Source organism: Neovison vison, chromosome 1, assembly GCF_020171115.1.
Source record: "Neovison vison isolate M4711 chromosome 1, ASM_NN_V1, whole genome shotgun sequence".
Lineage (NCBI taxonomy): Eukaryota > Metazoa > Chordata > Mammalia > Carnivora > Mustelidae > Neogale > Neogale vison.
The window spans coordinates 307,610,093-307,634,485 of NC_058091.1; positions in this window are offsets into that span (position 1 = coordinate 307,610,093).

A 24,393-nucleotide genomic window follows, 5' to 3' on the forward strand; every position below is an offset into this window, starting at 1 on the left:
GCTAGTATCAAAACATTTCAATTGTGTTTGCTCTTAGAAAATCAAGTATGCGCTAAGATTGAAAAAAAGTAGTACTCCAAAGGTAACAGGTTAGATATTGTCTAATTATAGTGAATATACAAATGTAAATAAGAAGTATGTTAGTTAATTTATAAGTGGCATGGCTAAAGGATCTTAAAAGCAGCCCAGGGGCGCCTGGGTAGCTCAGTCATCTAAGTGTCTGACTTCTGTTCAGGTCATGATCTTGGGTCCTGGGATCGAGCCCCAAGTCACCAGGCTCCCTGCTCAGCGGGGACTCTGATTCTCCCTCTCCTTCTGCCCTTCCCCCATCCCCGCTGGCGTGCTCTCATACACATGCTCTCTGTCAAATCAATAAATAAAATCTTTAAAAAAAAAAACAAAAACAAAAAACAAAAAAACAGCCCAAAGACTGCAATACATTTCCTGCTGACAGGCCAGCCCACAGGCGTTAATTTCAGTTGTCTTTCAGACTCGATTTCAGCAAATCCCCAGATCAGACTGACATCTCTCACGATGCTGGGTTTATCTCCAGCATAAAAGTAGTGTGTCTGCAATTCTTAACTCCTCGTTTTAATGTTTTGTTTTGTTTTTTGCTCTGTGTGTGTGTGTGTTTTAATGAAACTCCAAAACCATAGATTTTCCCAGGTTATGCCTGCTGTGGGGCTGGCTACTGCTCTGCAGGGCTTCTCAGCCTTCTCTCCAAAAACAAAACAAAACAAAACAAAACAAACAAAACACTCTCTCCAAACTGAATTCCACACTTAATGAACAAAACCTCACCGGTCCTTAGGTGTTAGCTACAATTTTCACAGAAAATATATACAGTGGCTGTTATGCATTGGTTTAAAAGGACACGGTCCAAAGGGAGCCAGTGTGGAGGGGACAAGACTTCAGGTGGGTCATTTCACTCCAGGTCAACAAACTTTTGCGGAGTGCTTTCTGAAGGAACCCAATGAGAAATTCTTCACCTCTGCTGAGTGTCATTTTAAACTACATTATCTTAGAATCGCCATTGATTTTTGCTCATTTAATTATTTGTTTAAATCTTTATGTGTTCACACTTCATTGAAACCAAAGTATACTTATTTGTAAAATGATGTTTTGCTGCAGAAAGAACCTGTTCTTACTGAATTGTGACTTTTTCTTGAGTAGGCTTTATGCCCGACATAGGGTTTGAATTCATGACCCCGAGATTAAAGGTCATGTGCTCTATCAACTGAGACAGCCAGGTACCCTGGAACTGTGATATTCTTAAGTCAAACGTCAACTTGGACTAAAATTATGCATTCTGGAATTCAAATATCTAAAGTCAAGTCAATTCCAATATTGCCATTCATATTTTCCCCCCTCTGGATGATTAAGATAGAACTCTGGGTTCAGCTAATGGAAGCTTTGGGGGTGATTGAAGGTCAGATAAAATCCCATGAGGCTCCTTCACCAACAGGACTTGCTGAAGTCTGCAAACCATTCCTGTAAGAGATCCTTCCTGAGAAAATGGCTCCTCATTCGCTATTCTTGCTATCCCTTACACAATTTTTCATCCAAATAAAGAGAAATAAATGTCCTATTTGACTGGCTAATCTCAAACAATAAGGAACAATACCAACTGAAATAAATGAACTATAAAGAAAAAAACAACAAATATTTATGTGATCTTAAACCTTTGACATCTCCAGTTTGCAACAGTCCATTAAATGTTTTAATGAAAATCAGGAACCTTTTCATTGGATATGGGGTTTCTACAGTTTTATATACTTGCAATTCTAACAAAAACAAAATTCATGATTTTAGAATAAAATTTAATATAAATTAGAAAACAAAGTTTGTATGGATATACATTTATTTATATATATGAACATTAATGCAGCTCTTCATGCCAAGGGATCATGAACATTTAATGTGTGTTAAGCCAGGGGATTTTCAAATTATTTAAAACCAGTTTTTCACAACTTTGAAAAGAATAGTCTTTATAGTGTGTTTCTTATTTTTTGTGAAGAGAACAAATTCACTCTTCACCATTATGGCATCTAAATTTTTGAATAAAGAAGTCTCTCAAACACTAACTCTTTTAAAAAATGTTCAGAATGGCAAATACTCAAAATACTCCAAAAAGAGTTGCGATAATTGACTTCTGTATTTGCATAAATGACTTTTTAAGATTCCTTTGACATCTTCCCCTGGTAATGCCTTAATGTTCTTCTTCCCTAAATAATAAATTGATGTTGACTTGTATAAGAGTTCCTTAGTTTCAAATACTCTTGCTCAAAATCTACAAAAGACATAATGGTTTACTAATTTTCTTTTTATGTTCAGTTTTCCTAACCATGTAAATATTATTTTTAATGGAAGTATAATTGACATATAACATTGTATTAGTTTCAGGTGTACGACGTTTCAATATTTGTATATATTGTGGAATGATCACCACAATAAGTCTAGTTCACATCAATCACCATATACAGTTACAAAATATTTTTCTTATGATGACAACTTTTAAGATTTGCTCTCTTAGCAACGTTCAAATACGCAATACAGTATTACTAACTATAGTCATCATCGTGTACATTGCTTTCCCCTGACTTATTTACTTTAAAGTTTGTACATTTCGACCCCCTTGACCTATTTCACCATCATCCACTCCCACCTCTGACAGCCACTAGTTTGTTCTCTCTGTCAAGGAGCTTGGGGTTCTGTTTGTTTGTTTGGGGACTTTAGGTCTTATTGTATAGATTCCACATATAAGTGAGATCATATGGTATTGGTCTGTCTCTGTGTGACTTATTTTGCTCAGCACAGTGCATTTAAGGTCTCCATGTCATTACAAACAGCAAGATTTCATTCTTTTTTATAGCCAAAAATATTCCATTATATACATATATACCGCAACCTTATCCATTCGTCTATCAATGGATAGTTAGATGGCTTCCATATCTTGGCTATTATAAATAATGCTGCAATGAACATAGGGGAGCATATATGTTTTGAATTGATGTTTTTGTTTCCTTTGCATAATATCCAGCAGTGGAATTTGTAGATCAGAAGTTAGTTCTATTTTTATTTTTTTTAGATTTTTATTATTTGTTTGTTTGTTTGTTTAGAGAATACAAGCAGACGGAGGTGCAGGGGCAGAGGCAGAGAGAGAAAAATCTCAAGCAGACTCATGCTGAGGGCAGAGCCCAGTGTGGGACTCGATCTCACGACCCTGAGATCATGATCTGAGCCAAAACCGTGAGTCACACACTTAACTGAATGAGCCACCCAGGTGAACCCTGTTTTTAACTTTTTGAGAAATCATATGGTTTTCCATAGTGGCTGCACCAATTTCCCACCAACAGTGCACAAATGCTTCCTTTGCTACACATCCCGCTAGCACTTTTTTCTTATCACTTTGATGACAGCCATTCTGACAGGTGTGAGGGGGGATCTCACTGCACTTTTGATTTCTCTTCCCTGACGATCACTGATATTGAGCATCTTTTCATGTTATCTGTCAGCCATCTATAGGTCTGCTTTGGAAAAGTGTCTACTCAGAACCTGAATATTATTTTTGAGGCTGTGAAAAGTAAAACTTCTTCTTAAGTAATTTATTATTTCTTCATAGATCACCCATAACAATAATGAGAGCTAAGTGCACATAACTCATGCATACTTAACACATAGAATTGGCCACACTTATATTTACTTTATTGGTTTTATAGTTCTCGGATGTGATTTTTAATTTAGAGAGAATTTTGGTTTTCTCAAGAAAAGAAAGAAATGAGCAATATTCTCTCGCAATCATCTGATACCTACGATCAATTGTATTTTATCTGGTATATATGACGTTTTTATTACAGCAGCAGGAAAATATTGTAAGGTATTTTCATAAATCTTAAAAATCAGAACATTTGTGTGCCAGAAATAGTGACACCGCCCTCCAGTGTAGCACAAGCCAGTGGAGTCGGCTGAGGTTTGGAACCATCACAATGATACAAACTCATTCAAAGGGGAGCATATAAGTATCTGAAATATTAATTGAAAACTATTACAATCAAATTGAAGTTATATTATAAAGCGATGGACTACTATATCTCTAGGTGTTTCTGAAGCAGATGAATCTTGTGAAAATTCAGGAGAGAATCTTCACAGAATCTTTGCATGAAGAATGCGAAAAACAGTTTCATTCATGTTATCTTAAAAAATGGTGCTTTATCTCAGTACTCTTGTATTTTAAGGACCATTTATGAATCCTCTCATGTCTGTGCAAAATTATAGTAATATAAACCTGGGATTTTTTTAAAAAAATAAAATGCTAAGGCCATAATATTAACAAAGACATTAACAATTCTTTTTTTTTTTTTTAAGATTTTATTTATTCATTTGACAGAGATCACAAGTAGGCAGAGAAGCAGGCAGAGAGAGGAGGAAGCAGGTCCCCTCTGAGCAGAAAGCCCAATGCGGGCTCCATCCCAGGACTCTGGGATCATGACCCTAGCCGAGGACAGAGGCTTTAACCCACTGAGCCACCCAGGCACCCCAAGACATTAACAATTCTAATTTTAAAACGGGATAGTCTAGGGGCACCTGGGCAGCTCAGTGGGTTAAGCCTCTGCCTTCAGCTCAGGTCATGATCTCAGGGGCCTGAGATCAGAGCCCCACATCGGGCTTTCTGCTCAGCAGGGAGCCTTCTTCTCTTCTCTCTCTGTCTGCCTTTCTGCCTACTTGTGATCTCCGTCTCTGTCAAATAAATAAATAAAATCTTTAAAAAAAAAAAAAGATAGTCTGTAACTTGGTCAAGCTAAAATGGTCTAGTAAAACCCAAGGGCAGGCATTCTTATTTTAATGACACCGTTTTTTGCATAACAACAGTATGGAGACCAGCATAAGAGTAAATATATACATATTTCCGATGGATAAGCTGAGATGGAAATTGAGAAATATAAAATAAATAGAATATAAACTTTGTGAAAAAAGGGCTAGTCACATCACTTAAAATGTGGAGTAATGGTATGTTTTGATGATATTGAGAAAAAAATGTTTCTAATAAGTAGATATCTCTAATAAAAATAGCAAAAATGTGTTAATGGAATGTCAAACATTCTGAAATGATAACAATTTTACTTTGGTTAGCTGCCTGGAATGAAGTGGTAATGTATGGTATGGTGTATGTTCACCATCTCCTAACAGGAGACTGGTGGTCAGGTTCCCAAGACCGCACCCAGGATTCACATCTGTACTGTCCAGTTGTTTGGGTTTCACAATCTTTATGTGACTGGCCAGCAACTAAGAAAATCAATTCAAAAACAGAAATCAATATTTTGAAATACGGAAAGGACTGTTTCCAAAACGTATGCTGCTTCAGTGATTGTGAGTTAATTGATCTTTTTATCCACTGAAAAAAGCAGACTAACTCCATGCTTTTCTCTAAGGATGCTATGAGAAGTATTCTTCTCTCTTTGTAAGTTCATATTTTAAGCCAATTTTCTGGGGGAAAAAAATTAAGTATGAAACCTCCATCAATCAATTATATAGCTAATTTTCTCCATAATTTCATTCAAATCTAAACCTTAGATATGGAGGCCGAGAAAAATCAAGGCCATCCCACCTCAGGTTTAGCCTTAGCATAAGTACAGCCATCTCAGACCCCTGTGCCCAAGGGCTGAACTTTACCTATTTTACTTTAGTTGCAGGAAGCCCCACCCTGCTTTAGTAACAGGAACCCATAAATACCCCTGCCTTAACTCAGCTCGGGGTCCAAGTCCCTACTCCACTGCATGGAGTATACTTGGGCCCAAGCTTAAGCATGTCACCTCGGGGTCCAAGTCCCTACTCCGCTGTGTCGGGTATACTTGGGTCCAAGCTTAAACTCATCAAATGAACCCTCGTGTGATTGCATCGGTGCTTGGCTCCTTGGTGGTCTCTCAGACGTGAAAACTCGGGCACAACATAGAAATATTCTTCTCACAAGGTATTTTTAAGGCGAAATTTTAAAGAAAAAATTGGGGGAGGAAAAACTAACCACAAGAGCATAAAACTTAGATTTTTAGATTTTTAGTGTTTTTCCTCATGCTTCTTTTGTGGAAAGGAATGAAATAGAGGTGGTAGAGCGTTGTTTTTCTATTGAGAGTTTGGGTGTGAGATTTATATATTTGTTTCCTTCTTTTGAGCAGTTGCAATTGAAGGAAAGCTATGGGGGAAAAAAAAACTCTGTGCAGGGTTTCATGGGCAAGAATTTAATCTGAGTACCAGATAGCATCAGGCTTGCAAGTGTCTGATATCTCTGCCCCAGGCTCTTCGTAAGTAATCTTCCCTTTCCGTTTCAATGAAATTTAACACACAGCCTTACACGCCCCTTATTATGAAAGGGGGAAGGGGTAAGTGAAAAGTATTTTCCCACCTAATTAGTTGCCAAAGGTGAAATCACCAAAATAAATCCTGACTTCCATGTAGAAAAAAATGACATATTTTACAGGGAAATTTTGTGATATTTAGACTCCCATTCTTTTTTTTTTTTTTTTAAGATTTTATTTATTTATTTGACAGACAGAGATCACAAGTAGGCAGAGAAGCAGGTAGAGAGAGGGGAAGGGAAGCAGGCCTCCTGCTGAGCAGAGAGCCCGATGTGGAACTGATCCCAGGACTCTGAGATCATGACCTGAGCCAAAGGAAGAGGCTTAACCCACTGAGCCACCCAAGCACCCTAGACTCCCATTCTTCATAAATTTAACACTGTACATGCAAATCACCAGTTGGGATTGTTTACTTTTCTGTGAATTATCTAAGTTCTGTGAATTTTCCCATATAAAAATATCTAAAAATAGCAGTACTGGAATTTTATCTTTACTAATATTTGCAGGAAAAAAATACTTAAATACCCTGATCTCTTAAGAGGGAGGAAATAACACGATGGAAATGGATTCAGAGCCATATATAAAACGGATGAATGGCTTTCAGAAATGACTCTAACTAAATATTTCTGGCATTTTAAATGGGACCGTTAGAAACTGTTCTTTGCCTGCAAAGACAAGAATTTCTCTGATATCTGTTTTAAAACACTTTTTACTTTTGGGTAAATTGGAAGGGGTGGTGAACCATGAGAGACTATGGACTCTGAAAAACAATCTGAGGGGTTTGAAGTGGCGGAGGGGTGGGAGGTTGGGGTACCAGGTGGTGGGTATTATAGAGGGCACGGCTTGCAAGGAGCACTGGGTGTGGCGAAAAAATAATGAATACTGTTTTTCTGAAAATAAATAAATTGGAAAAAAAAACACTTTTTACTGGTTTATTTCAACAGCAGGTTGAAGTTTTCTAAGAATCGTCTTTTCAGCTAATGATGTAACCTAGTTAATTATTTGTTATCAGCTTCAATTGTTTATTAAGACACCTACTAAAAGGGTTTCTGAACCCAGTTTCAACACAACAAGCAGTTCATGGACACTAGCTTGGTGTCCTACGATTTAAGTCAGTTCTGACCCTTTCTACCAAGAGATGGCATCCAACTCCACAGGTGAAGGGCTCATTCCTGCGAGACTGTCTCCTCCTACCACTTTGGATTCTCAGCCCCAAAAGAGACAGAGTGGCTACGGTTTGGAGATACCCAAGACGTCTTCCTCGAGTTCAATTAATTTGCTAGAGTGACTCACAGAACACAGAGAAAGATTCTACTTACTAGATTACTGGTTTATTACAAAAGGCTAGAACTCAGGAACAGCCCGCTGAAAAGAGGTGCGTAGGGCAAGGTCTGGGGAAAGGACATGCAGCTCCCATGGCCTTGCTGAACATGCCACTCTCCCCGGAACTTCACATGTTCACCAACCAGGAAGCTCTCCAAACTCGTCCTTTTTTATGGAGGTTTCATTACATAGATATGATTGATTCCATTGATTGACTAACTGGAGGTGATTGATTCAATGTCCAGACCTTTCCCTTCCCTGGATGTCCGGGGGTTGGGATTGAAGTTTCCAACCAGTAACCACTTGGTTGGTTCTCTAGATAACCAGCCCCCATCCTCAGGGGCAGAAGTCACCTCATTAACACATCAAAAGGCATATTTAACTGCTCTAGACCTTTAGGACAGTCCAAGGGTTTTGGGAGATATCTTCCAAGGAGATTCCACAGTTTTGGGAACTGTGAGCCAGGGACTGTAGACAAAGACCAATACATATTCCTGATAAATCACAATATCCCATGGACACATATTCATACATAAACACCACAGATATTCCTTCAAAATAATCTGAAACCATCATTTTATTGGTAGAAAAACTGAAGCATAGAAACATTAAGCGACTTGATCTTGCATCTGGACAGCTATTAAGAGACTGAAACCCAATAAAGTTCTAGTACAATGTTTGCTTCATCATTCCATGATAAAATATGGCCTACCAATGCAGTCCTTGCTATTTTGGTTAAGCGTCAATTGATAAGTGTCAGTGAGAATAATCACAATAATTTGTTTTATGCTGTTTACCTTTCATAAAGTAAACTATATCTCAAACATCCTTGAAATGATAATGTAGATTGTCTAATGTCAGAGATGGAAAAAAATAAGACAGGGAAAATTGCCGGAAAAGGAAAGCAAATAACTAAGTATTCAAGTAAGAATTACAACTTAAATCTCTTAAAGAGAAATTTTATTCTGAGCTTTCTATAAAATAGTGTCAATGTCTATAAAATTATTTTTTTAGTATCGCCACTGTGTAAGAAACTCATTTGCCAGATTCACTTTCCATGGATTGTACCATTGTTTTTTATTAAGGCTTCATACAATAATAGATGCAAGGCCCATTAAAATAAACATGCTTCTGTCTCATTAATTTGTTTGATAACTCCTTTTATGCATATCAGACTATGTGACCTTTCTTTAAAATGAAATTTTAAGTGCACGAACCATACCGACCCCTTTCACAAATACTGGCATGACATTAATGGAATTAATGGGATTGTTCCATGGTATTATTATCATTGTTCCAGAGTATTCATACAGTAGCACATTAAGACAAGAGGTTACAGAGATCTAAAAATAATAGTCAGCAATCAGTACAAAACCATATTTAGATTCCCAGGTGTAATGCTGCAATATCTTCTGAATCCAATTCCTGAAGGGATAGGACACATTTACAGCAATTAAACAACACTCCCTTTTATCTGATGAAAGGGTGAAAATCTATTTTCGCAATCAGCTGCAATTATTGGTCCATTACCCTATTTTCCCTCTGAGGATCGTTCATGATCTTGGACCTTTAAACACATGAGCTCCCCAACACTTCAGTCTTAGGGGACTAGCCATCCAGGGTAAAGACAGCTCAGTAATGGCCAGTCGTGAAATAAATAAAGATAGCACTCTCAAGATAGGTTGTCTCAGAATATTCAAGAAAATATGTAAAATTAATAAAACCATTCCGAAAATGCACACCACAAGATATATGGCCAAACATGGACTGATTATATCACTAAAAGTGGTATTCTGGAAAGTCATGAGAGAAACGGTAAAAATTAAGATTTGATAATCCATGCATAGACAATATGGGGAAGTGCCTATTATGTGCGCAGCACTCTTGTGGACAGGGGCTGCAGAAGCCTCAAAGTTAAAAGCAGAACTCTACCACCAAGAGATTTAGTGAGGAGGTCCGACAGGTAATGACTTCAAGGTGAGATGTGATTAACGTCCTATAAGTGGGGCAAACCATGCTGGACAGTTATAGCCACTTAAATCACTCCTGGCTGGAGTAGCCAGGGAACATTTAATAAAAAAAGGAACATTTCATCTGACTTTTATCCTTTCTGGGGGAATCTCAAAGATATCTGGACAAGTAAAATTTATGCCAATGCATTTTCTGATCCAGGGCAGGGTGGAAAGGCATCCCTAAGACTTGTACACCTCTCTGTTCCAGGCTATTATGAAAAAGTATTGAGACATCAATCTTAAGAAGGTTGCATAGCTACAATTCTCAAGCCAATAGGTGTCTGGTGGTAAATAACACGGTATCCTTTTAGTGGACAGAGGCCAAAAGATTGCTCTGTCCTCCTGATATGCTCTATTACTTGACCCACCTTGGGACAAAGGTGAGAATGATTGCTTACAACCATTTCTTACCTCTAGAAAAAGTGACTACATTTTCATAAAATAAATTGAGCCATCTGGGTGAATGCTGTCTGAGTTCATGTGAGTCATAGCTATTTCCACATTTCCTGAAATGTAATCCCACTAGTTAAAAATTCCCAAGATGGAAAAACAATCCCAGATATCACAGCTATACATTTTGTTTTTACCCAAGAGCTTCCTCTCCAGATATTGATCCAACTGGCTTCTCATGTCTCCCTTGAGCCAGCCGCATTCAAAATCATTACAGGGCACAGTAACAATGGTTTATAGCACACATGAGAAAGCAAGCATTGTTAGGAAGGCTGAAAATTCTCTTATTTTCATGGTAATATCCAGCTCGCCCATTTGTTTTAACAAGGAATATTCTGGTGACCCAAAAGTTAGTTAAAGAATCCTTTACAACGTTACTAAAATAAAGACGAAAGAAGATGGGGCCAATCTTGCTTATGTATTTTGTTTATACCAAAGTAAAATACAGATCTCATCGGCAAGACCTTAAAGCTCTAACTTAGAAGATTTTCCTTACATTACTCTCCACAATAAATAACTTTTTACTTCCTTCCTGAACTTAAGTCAGGAAGAAACATCTTTTAGATCCTGCTTTACTCTCTTTCCATCACTGCAGAGTTCAAGTTATTTTTACAACTTTAATTACTAATGTTTATCACATGCAGTACAAAATATTTTGATTTAAATTGCATGTTTGAATTATTACATCACCTAATTCAGAAATTATTCTCCACAGTTTATTGTGGGTTTTTTTTTTCTATACCCATTTTCAGTACTTTCAAAGGAAATAATGCAAGGGGAGAGAAACAAGGGGCTTATTCAATGATAATCAAGACTTTTCATTATCTTTCCATTTACCTTACCTAACATAATCATTATAACTGAACATCAAAAATTTCCTGAAGTTTCATCCTCTCACTAACACTGTGTTTTCCCTTTTTCCTGTGTAGAAATTCCTATCATTCATTCAAGATTCATCTTAAATTCAAACTCTGTTCAGTATCTTTATAGAAATTAACTACTATGATATTAGAGAATATAATTTTGCTACAATCATAACATTTATCAAAGTTTAATTTGCCACTATCACTGAATTTTTAATTATTCCTACATATCTGCTAATGTTTATTGACACAATTATTCATTTTGTATTGTTTAACAAGAACTATTCATTTTCCCAGATTCTGTAAAGAAGAAAAGATAAGACAGAAATGGATATGGTGCTCATAAATCTTCCTCTTCAACAAGAAAAAATTGGACACGTGCATCAGTATCTTTCATATGGAGCTGAGCATTTAAATTAACAAGGGAGACCCAGGTTAAGAGTTATAGGAGCTCATAAACAGGAAAGAAGAAGTATTAGGTGATGATGAAGAATACAGGGCACCACAGAGCTAGGAAGTTTGGGGTTTACTCTGACTAATAAAAGAAGTAAGTGAAAGTGTTCAATAGAAGAGTTAAATGATCAGATCTAGCATTAAGGAAAATTTACCTGCTGGTAATGGTTACATTGAATCAGATAGAATGGCTGGGACGTGGGAGAGCGCTCTCCTACCTGAAATTGAGTGAGAACTTAAATTAGAGAAGTGTCAGAGAAAGTAAAGAAGAAGAAACAGACTTAAGATAATTTTAAAGGTAGGCTTAGTTGCACCTAAGCACTGACTGATCAGGAGTAGGGGAGGTAGGGGTAGGAATCCATGGTGCCCCCACGTCTTGGGAACTGAATGACTGAAAGATTTGGAAAAGGAATCAGACATACAAGAAAAGAAATGTGGAAAAGATGGCAATTTCAGATGGAACACCCAAGAATGAAGCAGTAAGACATGCATCTAAATTTTAGGAGTGTGAGCACATTTCTGTCACAATAGATGACCATGAATTTAAATTTTACATAGAGAGATGTGAAACCATGCTATAAGGAGACTTTGAATGAGACATATGGAATGAAAGACAAGGTAGACCAAAGATACCCTTCCTGTCAAGGAGAATTATTACAAGGGAATTTATAGCAAGTTAGTTACCCTGTAACCATACGGATTATGGTTCTTCCAGGCTGAACTCTTGGATAACAGAGATGCATAATATTGACTTTTGAGAGGTCTTTATAGGCCAGACTTTCCAAACATATTTATGATATTTGATTATTCCTCAACCTGTGCCAAGAATTTTTTGTACGTTGTTACAGGGCAAATTAAGAGGAGTCAATGCATGCTTCAAAATTTCTGCTCCAATATTTGCTTATTTCTTTGCAAAAAATTTCTTTCTTAGCAACATATCTTTATGATAACGTTTCTCATAACAGTGGCCAGGCCATGTATGACAATAGAACTCTGTGTCACAGACTCTACAGAAATCAGCTCAGAAAGCCAAACACCAACTCCTGCAACATTCAACCCAGAAAGAGCGGACCCTGGTCACTGACTACCAGCTTTCTTATTCTTGTGACTACTTCCAACTTGCGACCAATCAGAGAAAGCAAACATGTTACCCCGCTGATCATAGGCAATGTCCCACTTCTAGTCAACCTGCCTCCACTTCCCCGTCCAGCCATCCCCAATTAGAGCATACCTGATGTCTGCCTTTTCTCATTATAAATATTTCCCATTCCCCTGCTTGCCCTTGAGTTTCTGCCAAATCCAAGTGATGGTGGCTCTTTGCTCCAGCAAGCTCTGAATAAATAACTTTTTTTGTTTTTGTCCACTTTTTTTGTAAAAATTTGGGTGGACTTTGTTTATTTCTGGGCTTTCCTGGAGAAATGATCTTCACTACTTATCCTTGGCCCCCAGCCTTTAAAAAGGGGTAGGACCTATAGAATCTCTTGGTGTCTTGCTGTTCATGGCTTGTCAAGTCTGCACCAACATGGTAAGTCAGCACCAGGTCCACAATCTGCTCTCTTTGTGTTGAGCTCTTCAACTATTCTCAAGATACTTGCAATATTATAACAGAAGAGACTGGAATAAAGATTGTCTTACCAGTTGAAAAAAAAATAAAAAAGAAAGAGTGAAGATATTGATTTGTTCAATCAGAAGCATCAACAATATTGTCATCCCTCACTTCCCAGTGATATCTAACCCAAATATCACCAATTCCTTTCGAGCCACTTATTTCATTGCAGTGGATTGTGCCTTTTTCAATATGCCTTTGTATCAGTACCATGAAGACCTTTTGGGCTTCACTGGGTAAAGATAACAATATACCCAGGTAATTATGTTCCACAGGTTCACTAAAGGCCCCTCTTATTTTTCCCAGATCCGCAATCAAGACATAAGAGATCTAAATTTCCTTTGTGAATTGGTTCTGGTACAATATGTAGAAGGTCTCGCACTATGCTGAAAGAAGAAAGAAGCCCATAAAAGTGATGCCAGTTTACTTGGTCTCAGCCTTAGATGAAAAAAGAAATAATGTTTCAAAAAGTAAATCACAATTTTACCAATTTTACAGTCCATTATTTAGGTGATGACCTGTCTATGGAGAGAAAAAAAAATCCATTCAGTTTTGATAAAGACTATTTGGATGTGAAAGAGATCTGGCTGTGGCATCTGTAACACCATTGACCACCAAGGGTTGATTTGGCTGATCTGACTGCCTAGGCAGTTGTCACCTTCCTCCTTCACCGCTCCATGTGTGTCCCTCCCGAAGCTGAGCTTGGTCTAAGAAGATGACCTTCCCCAGTAGAGGAGAGGACCAGAGAAGACTTTTATTCCGTCAAGGGCATCCGAGTAGCTGCACTCCCCGGCTAGAACCTTCAAACAAGCTCTCAAGAACATTTGTCGGAGAATGTAGTAGAGTCAAACTTCCAAGACTCCAAATGAGGGGCTGCACATGGCAGTCTGACTTTGTAAAAAAAAAAAAAAAAAAAAAAAAAGAATAGAGACCATTAACACTTCTTCAGCTCTTACAAAAGGACAAGTGGGAGGATTTCTAGGCTTATCTGGATATTGCAGATGTTGGGGGCCAGTGATTTTCTGAGGCTGTAATACATCTCTATGAATTGACTAAGTCCCCAGTAAGAGAACCTCTGCTTCAGGACAAAAAAACATGGACAGGTCTTCTGGAACCCAAAGAAGTTTCTTCAAAGTTTTCCTAACTACAAAACACTTTTTGTGTCTATTTATGCATGACTGATTTGGAATAGCTTTTTTGCCCTTTTGGTGGTTTATGGGAACCATCAAAAACTCATCAGTTACTACAGCCTTATCTCTAACTCAGTTGTGAAGGCTTATCCTTCTCATCTTTGGGAAACAGCTGCAGATGAAAAACTGGCTGGTAACTCTCTGGAACTAGTCGTAGACTCCACACTTGATCCCATGGTTGTCGAACAACTGACTGAGAACACATAACACTTCTCAGCTAGTTAAGTTGCTCTGTAAGATGGTGTTACTTTCTCCCTCCCACATGGCTATTCACCTGGACGATATCCTAAATCCAGTCCCTGCCTGAAGAAGATGAACCTGAGGGTTATTTTTCATCAGTTAGGGAACTTTTGGTACCTCAATCAGGTGAGAATTAGAGATTCTCATTGGGAAACCTGACCTAATATTACTTATTGATGGATCATACCTCAACATTGAAACTGAAGGTAATCAAGCAGGATATGCTATCTCTAACTTACGTTGTCCTTTAGAATAAAGACCCCTACCTGAGGTAAAAGCAGCCCAGATGGAAGAACTTACTGCACTCGCTAGAGCTTCTCAACCAGCCAGTCTGGAGAGTCCATATACATACTGACAGTAAGTATGCTTCTGGAAACAACAGGGTTTCTCCTTAGCTGGAGACCCCTTCAAAAGTAAAAATGATCTGCAATTTAAGGAACATTCATGCACTCTTAATTCTAGAAGCTCTCTAGACTGTTGAAAACTACAGACCCATGTAAATGATAATATGGATGCTAAAAGAAATTCTCTAGGAGATCACTACATCAAATAGGAGTCTTAATCAAGGTTCTTCTTCCCCTTCTTTTTTTAAGAAAGAGAGACAGAGAGCATGAGCAGAGGGAGGGGCAGAGGGAGAAGGAGTAGCAGACTCCCTACTGAGCATGGAGCCTGATTTGGAACTCCATTCCAAGACCCAGGTATCAGGACCTGAACTGAAGGCAGAAGATTAACAAACTGAGCCCCACAGGTGCTCTTAGCCAAATTTATTCTATATATAACCTCGAAGGAAAATCACTGAAGGGATTCAAAGAGGTCATTACAAAATGCAATGCTTAGTTTTTGACTTTGAAAAAGAAGAATTGAAATAATCTGGTTGCACCATGTACTCAGATAATTTCTGGCTCTGCCAAGGTAGATGCTTGGTAGTATCAGATGATTTCAAGTGGATATTGGTTAAATTTCTCCATGAAACTGCTCATGGTACAGACAGATTGATTGTGATCTTAAGTCAATGTTCGTGGAGAAACTTTAGAAAGACGGCGGAGGTTATTTTCATGGCATGTGTCACCTGGCAGAGTGTAACTGTAAAGGAGACAAACACATGGCCAGGAATCAAAGATTCAAGGTCCCTTTGTACACCTTCCAGGGCATTTTTATTCAGGCTCTATTCTCCATGGGAAAATGTGTGTAAATATAAAAATATATTTTAGCAATTATGTATCTATTTTCAGGATTGGTTGAAAATTTTCATTTCTGAAGACCTACAGTTATTATAGTTACTAAAAAGCTGCTGAATTTTGTTTCCAACCAGAGGCATGCCAACTTTCACATCACGTGACTGAGATACACTTCATAGGACCCATTAAAAAGAACCCTATGAGACCTGAACACTTTCTCAAAAATGACATTGCCTTTATTTACCACAATCTTTTGAAAAGGTTGAAGGAACAAGTTACATCCTTACCTTAGAACTGGTAATGCTTTCAGAAAAGCTGGTAATGCTTTCAGAGCTCCCTCCTCCAAAGGAAATCCCATTAGCCTCTACCGCCACATGGCTCAGTTTCTTGGAGTCCCATGAGTTATCTCCCTATGAATTGGTAACTAGAAGGCCAGTGACCTCAGGGATTTCACCTACAATACTAGAGTCTTTCCTGCTACATGAAGACATAGCAAAACAATGTAAGAGACTCATGTACTATACCCGGTCCAATCAACCAACAGCATCATCTTCCTGAAGAGCCTCTTCATAATCTTCAACCACAGGTTTCATAGACTGGAAGAGACATCAGACAAAAATTTCTCTTAAAACTGAATGAAAGTAATCTTTAAACACCTTCAGATGTATTTTATCCACCTTCCATTCTCTGTGGGGTTTGAATTTGTTTTAGTTGCTGTATTTTTTTTGTTTTGCCCCCCACCTAGTATACCCTCTTCCTTTTGGGTTCTGCCACCTCTCAAATCCTGCTCTATCTCCAGGTTTCATTCCCCTGACCAGTCTGCTCTTGTCTTTTCTCCTATGTTCACTACATCTCTGACTTCTTCAAATCGTAGCCCTGATAGGGCTGCCTGGAGGAGGAGGAGGAGTTGGGACTGAAGCCCAGCCTGTCACTCTTAGTCATTCGGTACAATACAGCATTGAAATTCCAGGGAGTCAGTCTTTAGGTTCACATATTACAATCAAAGAATCAATAAGGAATTCCACACACCTGGGAGACCATTCCAGTAGGGGATCCCACACCGAAGATTCTCAGAGATCCACTGCCCTCGTTTTACACCACAGGATGAGCCAGCGATCACCGAGATAAAATTGCCATCAAATGAGGCCGCAGAGAATTACAATTGATGACATTTCCACGTGCACCTCCATGGACCAATGACTTTACACAAATCTATCTATAACCAAAGAAGAACAAATTATTATGTTCATTTATTTACCCTTACTTGTCATCCAAAAGACATTAATGGAGATCCAACTGTGACCAACTAATGTAAGGCCTTGGTTCTGACCTTGTATAATAAATATCTTTTTTCCTGGGTATCCATGTGCTCCTACCAAATACTATTTCCTTTGTGTCCAAAATGCCTGGATCTATTTTTCTCAGACTAACACCTCCTGCACTTAGGATAGTATTTCAAGATTTATCTGTACACGGAGACACCGACTCCATAAATAACCAAGGCTGGAGAACCCAACTCAGACATGAGTTGCAAAATAAGGCTATATTTGATTATTCAGGCACTCTATCTGGGAGAAACACTGATTCATTGTTTATGTGAATGATCAGAGCAGTGTTCCCAGGAGGGGTGTGGGGAATGATACAAATAGGAAAGACTAGGAAATTTACTAGTAACTTTGGCAAATGTTATCGATGATAACCCTTTTTGCCATAGATGGAATATAGATAAGTCTCAACTAGTTGGCAGAAGTCATGATAGATAATTACATTGTTTTAGATTTCTTGTTGGCCAGTCATTCATGGTGGCTTCTGTGCCGTTGTTGATGTTTTTGTTGTGTTTGGATCAATGAAACGGAGAGGTTATACAGGATGCCCATCACTTTAAGGATAATGCTGTCTGGCTCTCTGCGGGATTTGTTCTCTTAATTGGGGTTTGGTGATTGGGGTTAACGATCTTACAGACAACGGTATTTGTTCATATTTTTAAAAAATTTTTATTATGTTTGTCGCCAGACAGTAGAACATTAGTTTTTGATGTAGTGTTCCATGATTCATTGTTTGTTTATAACCCCCAGTGCTCCATGCAATATGTGCCCTCCTTAATACCCATCACTGGGCTAACCCACCCCCCTACCACCCTCTCCTCTAAAACCCTTGGTTTCTGAGTCCATAGTCTCTCATAGTTCATCTTTCCCTCCAATACCCCACCTTCATTTTTCCCTTCCTTCTCCTAATCTCTTCCATGCTATTCATCATGTCCCATATATAAGTGAAACCCTATGGTAATTGTCTTTCTCTGCTTGACTTATTTCACTCAGCATAATCTCCTCCAGTCCCATCCATATTGATGTAAAAGTTGGGTATTCATCCTTTCTTATGGGTAGTATTCCATTGCATATATGAACCACATCTTCTTTATCTTTTCGTCTGTTGAAGGGCATCTCAGCTTTTTCCACAATATTTTTGTCATAGTGGTTCTGATGCTGACCTGTTGCATTCTTTCCCGGAATCTTAAGTTCTTCTGTGTGGTTCCTCTCTCAACAGGTGATCACCATGATGATGTAACAGCAAAAAGGTCAAGCAAATCTCAAGAAACAGTTGACTAGTGAGACAACTGGACAGCCCACAAGCAGTAAAGATCTAGATCTCTAGCCTTCCCTGAACTGGTCAGCTGCTTGCAAGCTGAAGAGAGTAACCTTAAGGGGAGGGCTGAGATTTGAATATACAAATGAATATTGGGTTATACCAAGAGACAGTGACTGTTCCCTATATAACACTAGTACTCGGACCCACAATCTCTGCAGCTAGCAGCCCAGGAAGCCAAGCCATTCCCCTCTGAAGCACTTAGAACATTCAGGGCGTGTTTAATATCTGCCAGTTTCCCTACTGTTTCCTTCCATTTCCAACTCAGAGTCAGTCATTTCTAGTTAGCTAGCCTCCAGCTACACCATGCCTACACCTCCAATCAGCCTCTCCTTATTTCCCTATGGCTTTCCTATGTCCATCCACAGCTCTGAGTCTCTGCCAAAGGCAGCAGGGGTACCATGGGTCATGCATCTTTTTATGCAATGAATTAGTCTAGACCCTCTGAGAGGCAGGAGACAGAATGGGATTAGATATGTAGGAGATTTAAGGGGGGAAAACACCTATGCAGGAACATAACAAGAGACCTGGAGCTGGCTGGGAGAGTTCTCAGAGAGTGTCAGTGGACTGGCCCCTCTGAAGGAGCGCAGGAAGCCAGGAAGGCAGGAAGGAAGGATGCAAAGGAGGAGGAAGGCAGGGAGGGAGGAAAAGAGGGACCGAGGACTTAGACTATGCCAAGCCTGTACTAGGAAACATAGTCTTGAAATGATGGCCTTCAGCATCCCTGCCAGGAGGAGCCCCATGTGGGAAGTATAGCCTCGGAGTGAACGCATTTTGGATTTCAGAGTGCAGCTGCTTGGGCCTTTGACCCATGATGCTCCACAAAGCAGGAAATTCAAGTGGTTTGTTATGGGCTAAATTGTGTCCTGACAAAATTCACGTTGAATTTCGAATTCCCAGAACTTAAAATGTCACGTGTTTGGAGACAGCACCTTTAGAAAAGTAATTAAGATACAACGAGGCTAATAAGACGAGTCCCTAATCCTATGCAGCTGGTGTCCTTATAAAAAAAGAAGAGATACTTGGGGGTGTGCGTGGACAGAGGAACAAGGATGTCGGGGCACAGGGAGAAGGAAGCCGTCGACAAATAAGGAGAGAGCTGCAGGAGAAACCCAACTGGTTGAAGCCTTGGTCCTAGACTTCCAGGCTCCCAAACTGTGAGGAATAAACTTGTTAGTCTAAGTCTCTCAGACTGTGCTATTTTGGTATGGCATCCCTAGCAAAGTAACACCAGGTGCATTTTCAGGATGGCCATAAACACTATAAAATGTGGGTGTGTGTCAAGAAGCAAGTGTTAGTGAGGATGTGGAGAACAGGAACCCTTGTGCACTGTTGGTGGGAATGCAGACTGGTGCAGCCACTGTGGGAAACGATATGGAGTTTCCTCAAAAAGTTAAAAATAGAGCTACCTTACAATCCAGTAATCACACTTTATTAGGCATTTACCCCCAAAATACAAAACCACAAATTTAAAGGGTTACATGCTTCAATATGTTTACTGCAGAATTATTTACAATAGCCAAATTATGGAAGTGTGTCTATTGATATATGAATAAAGATTTAATATAGGTATATATTTTATATACATAATATATATAATGGAATATTGGAATGGACTATTATTCAGCCATAAAAAAGAAAGAAATCCTGCCATTTGCAACTACACGGATGGAGCTAGAGAAAAACAAAACAAATCAGAGAAAGACAAATTCCATATGGTTTCACTCATATAATTTAAGAAAGAAAACAAGTGAGAAAAAGGAAAAAAGAGAGAGAGAGAGAGAAACCAAGAAACAGACTCTTAACTCTAGAGAACACGCTGATGGTTACCATGGGGGAAGAAAGTGGTGGGGGACCGGGTGATGGGGATGAAGGAGGACCCTTTTTGTAACGGGCACCGGGTGACACATGGGAGTGTGGAATCACCATATCGTACACCTGAGCCAATATAACACGGTATGTTAACTATACCAGAATTAAAATTAAAAACTTAATGAAGGAAGAGAAAGGGGGAAAAATGGGTGTGTAGATGGGTGTGAGTCTGTATATGTGTGAATGTAAGTGTGTAGAGATTCATTTCGTCCTCACAAGCCCCTTTGAGAGAGTTACTATTATTAGCCTCCTTTTCTGAGGTGAAGATAGCTTAAATGTGTCCCACTTCATGCTGCTCATAGCTGGTGACAAGATTTGCACCCAAACAGTCTGGCTAGAGTCCTCTCAAGCATATGGTACCGTGCTTAATGTCATTGCATTAGATCTCCAAATCCCAGCATTCCTCCTTGTTTTTTTATGCTCTGTATCACTAACTGGAGGTACTCTTACTTTTCTGCAATTAATTGTTTTTGGAAAAATGTAGGGTATAAATAACAAATAAAGGAATCTTTTTAAAAACTTTTTAAATTTTTTAGCCATGTGAAAAACCTGTAAGATTAAAATGAAATTATTTGATTCAGCTATTCAGTTTGGATCCATTCCATGCTAATCTGCATACACATGAAGGTCTTGATTTATTGGATCACCAATGTTTATCCATTCTATGCATCTTTTTGCATGCTACTCAAGAAGTCTTTATTCTGTTCAGATCCCTCATATTTTATAATATAACATAATGTAATTTTATAATTATTTTATAATATAACATAACATTTATAATTGTATATATTTATTTATATATAATATATAATATACTTATTTTAAAATCTTGTAGAATGCATTAAATTTACATAACTTATGATGTATTACAATATAAAAGTAGGTATAATTTATAATATACATGTAATATAAAAATTAATGTCACATTAATTTCCTTTGCCTCAATCCTGTTTCCCCTACGAGGAACTAAAGCAGCTAGTGGTTTGACCTCCCTCTACTTCTCCAGGATTTATTCTAATCATAGACCTTAGGTTTTATAAGATGCTGTAGCGAAAAGACACTACATTGGAGCAGGACCCAAAGATCTCTCACTAAATACCTTCTTTTTCAAAAAAAATGTTTAGAAGATTTTATTTATTTGAGAGAGAGAGAGAGATAGCATGAGCAGGGGTGGAGAAGTTAGAGCAGAGGGAGAAGCAGGCTCCCTGCTGAGCTGGATCCCAGGACCTGGGATCATGACCTGAACCTAAGGCCGGCACTGCCTGAACCACGCAGGTGCTCCTAAGTACCTCCTTCCTTCTCTAGGCCTCTGTTATTGTTGTTGTTGTTTTTACATCTGAAAACCAAGAACTGGGGATAAAGGGGCCTTAACAGAACACAAGCGATGGGCCTAAGCCAAAACAACACCCTTCCTAACCGATGCTACCAGCACGTTTTCCTACAAACTTTCTATCACTTGGCAACCTGTGATTCTCATTGCTGACCCATTCATTAGGTTTTTGCAACCTACACAACCATCTTGGTTCAAATGATGAGCTCTTCACCAAGGATTTCAAAAGAGCAGGGGCTTCAATCAGTGCGGGAAGCTCGTACAAAGGGAAAAAATGACCCTCAGGTGAATGTTTCCTAATCAGGTATTAAAAATAAGGGGGAGTCAGACACATTTCTGCCAAAAAACCCTAGCATAATGATATCTGAAAACTATCATCTCTATCATAATGAACTAACTTTAAATATGGATTTATAACAATTACCATGTGGATATTAAAATTTTATTTATCAAAATAAACGTGTACCTTGCTAGTGACCCAGTGGGCATTATTATAGGTGTATATTTTTATCATTCATTGTTCACTGGTATTAAAGATTGCAGAAACCTCTTCTGAAAGGTACTGTATCACTTAATGTTCATTTTTAGTTACTGTGACTATTTCATCAAAGTATACTAGAAGCATAAAATTGCATAAAACCCAAAAATAAATTTCATGTGAAAAAAAATCTATCTAAAACCTGTCATAGTTTTATAAACCTTGGTTTAGTATCGATGTTAATAACAAAAGTCTGTGTCAAACATTTCCTTTGCTTTTAGTAATCACATTTGCTATAGAATTGAGAGCAAAAGGACAATACTAACTCGTTTATGATTTGTTCTAAGTGTTCCTGTCGATTGTGTTTCCTTCCATGGTAATTTATATTACGCCATGGTAAGGTCAAATGATACTAGAATTCAGCAGCTTTTCTTCTCCGGGTTGAATTTTTTTCAACTAATGCAAAGTATACTTAAGTCCATTAAAAAAAAAATTTCCTTACACAATAATTTTTAAATCATTAAATGTGATCTAATTCTCACTTTTACATCAAGTTCAAATATATGAATGCAAAATATGATCTTCCCGATTTTCACCAAGTTTTGGTCATCTGGAAATCTTTATTCCCAAGCTAATTTATATGGTCGGCATATAAAAGGTGATAAACACCTTAGGATCTGGTAAATCATTCCTTGAAAATGACACAAGAACGATACTGATAATTTTTGTACAACTTAACGTGCACTTAACATGAAGCACTGTTTAAAGCATTCCAGCCATGGGATCCTCCTAGCATGCTATGATGAGGTAATACTACTGTTATTCTCTAAAAAATGAGGACGCTAAACTCCAGCAAGAATTTTTTACTAAGTTGTGGTCATGCATCAGGTCTACATAGTTGAGTCCAGATTTCAGCCTGGGGAATAGTAGAATTAAAGGTAATATTTGAAGTCTCTATTGTGAAGCCTGTTTATTTGTGTAATTTAATCTACGCCTCACAAAAACAGGGAAGTTAGATGAAGTACTACAAAAATCAGGAATGTTACGTTCAGTTTGAATAACTTTGTTAACCACAGGTGTTAAAAGGCTCATTGAGAATTGGAACATCTGTCATCTCTTAGACTAGTTCGTTCTAGTTTATTTCAGGTTTAAAAAGAAAGATCCTGACAAAATGGGCCTAAGAAAACAGGCATTTATATATATATTTTTTAAAGATTTTATTTATTTATTTGACAGAGAGAGATTACAAGTAGGCAGAGAGGCAGGCAGAGAGAGAGAGAGGAGGAAGCAGGCTCCCTGCAGAGCAGAGAGCCCGATGCGGGACTCGATCCCAGGACCCTGAGATCATGACCTGAGCCGAAGGCAGCGGCTTAACCCACTGAGCCACCCAGGCGCCCCAGGCATTTATATTTGTTACAACATTTGCTTAATGGTTCCAGTGACCCTGAGGATTTCTGGTCTCCAAAACGAAACTCGTTTAATTTCTTCATTATTTAAAGCACATACACACGGGCCTGCGTGGCTTAGTGGGTAAGACATGTAGATCTATTCAGGTCATGATCCTGGAGTCCCGGGATTGGGTCTCCCATTCAGTTGCCTGCTCAGGAGGGAGTCTGCTTCTCCCTCTGCCCCTCCCCCCGCTTGTATTCTCCCCGCCAAATAAATGAATAAAAATCTTTCTAAAAAAATAAATAAAACACACATCCATATGTGCACACACAGGCAGATCTTTTCTAAAGTTACTTTCCAGTTGCAAACTTTTTATTTGTATTAAAACTGTGAGCTATCTTTATAAATAGTAACAAAGTCACAAGATAATTTCTGCTTATGCCAATGAAGCAAATAATTTAATTTTTCCTTGAATTACTGAATATTAATGCATGTTGTTTGCTTTAAATAGCACCTGTTACAGAAACACAAAATATAATTTAATTGCCATATTAAATTCCTAAAAGTGTGCTGTGACACTTTCAATTTCAACATAAACATCCCCCGACATGGGGACAGGATTTTTCTTTTAATTATAAGTGGTCCATTTGCTCTCCCATTGGTTCAGGAGAATCATTAAGCATAGTGTAATCGTAGCTTACAGAAATAATTTTGAAGTTTCAGTGTGTAATTCCATCATTATAATTGTTGATAGAAAGCCACAATGGTTTCCAGTTTTGTAACATAGCTTCTTTCTGTGCTCCCTTTCATTCTGTTACTTAGAGACCTGTGTTAGAAATTCGTACTGCCTCTCGCGGGGGAGAGGGTGTTGTCCTTGGGGAAACAGCTCGAGCCCCGACCCAGGCTCCACTCATGGATGGGCCTGGAGGTCATGATGCTAAATGAAATAAGTCAAGTAGAGAAAGTCAATTACCTTACGGTTTCACTTATTCGTGGAACATAAGGAATAGCGTGGA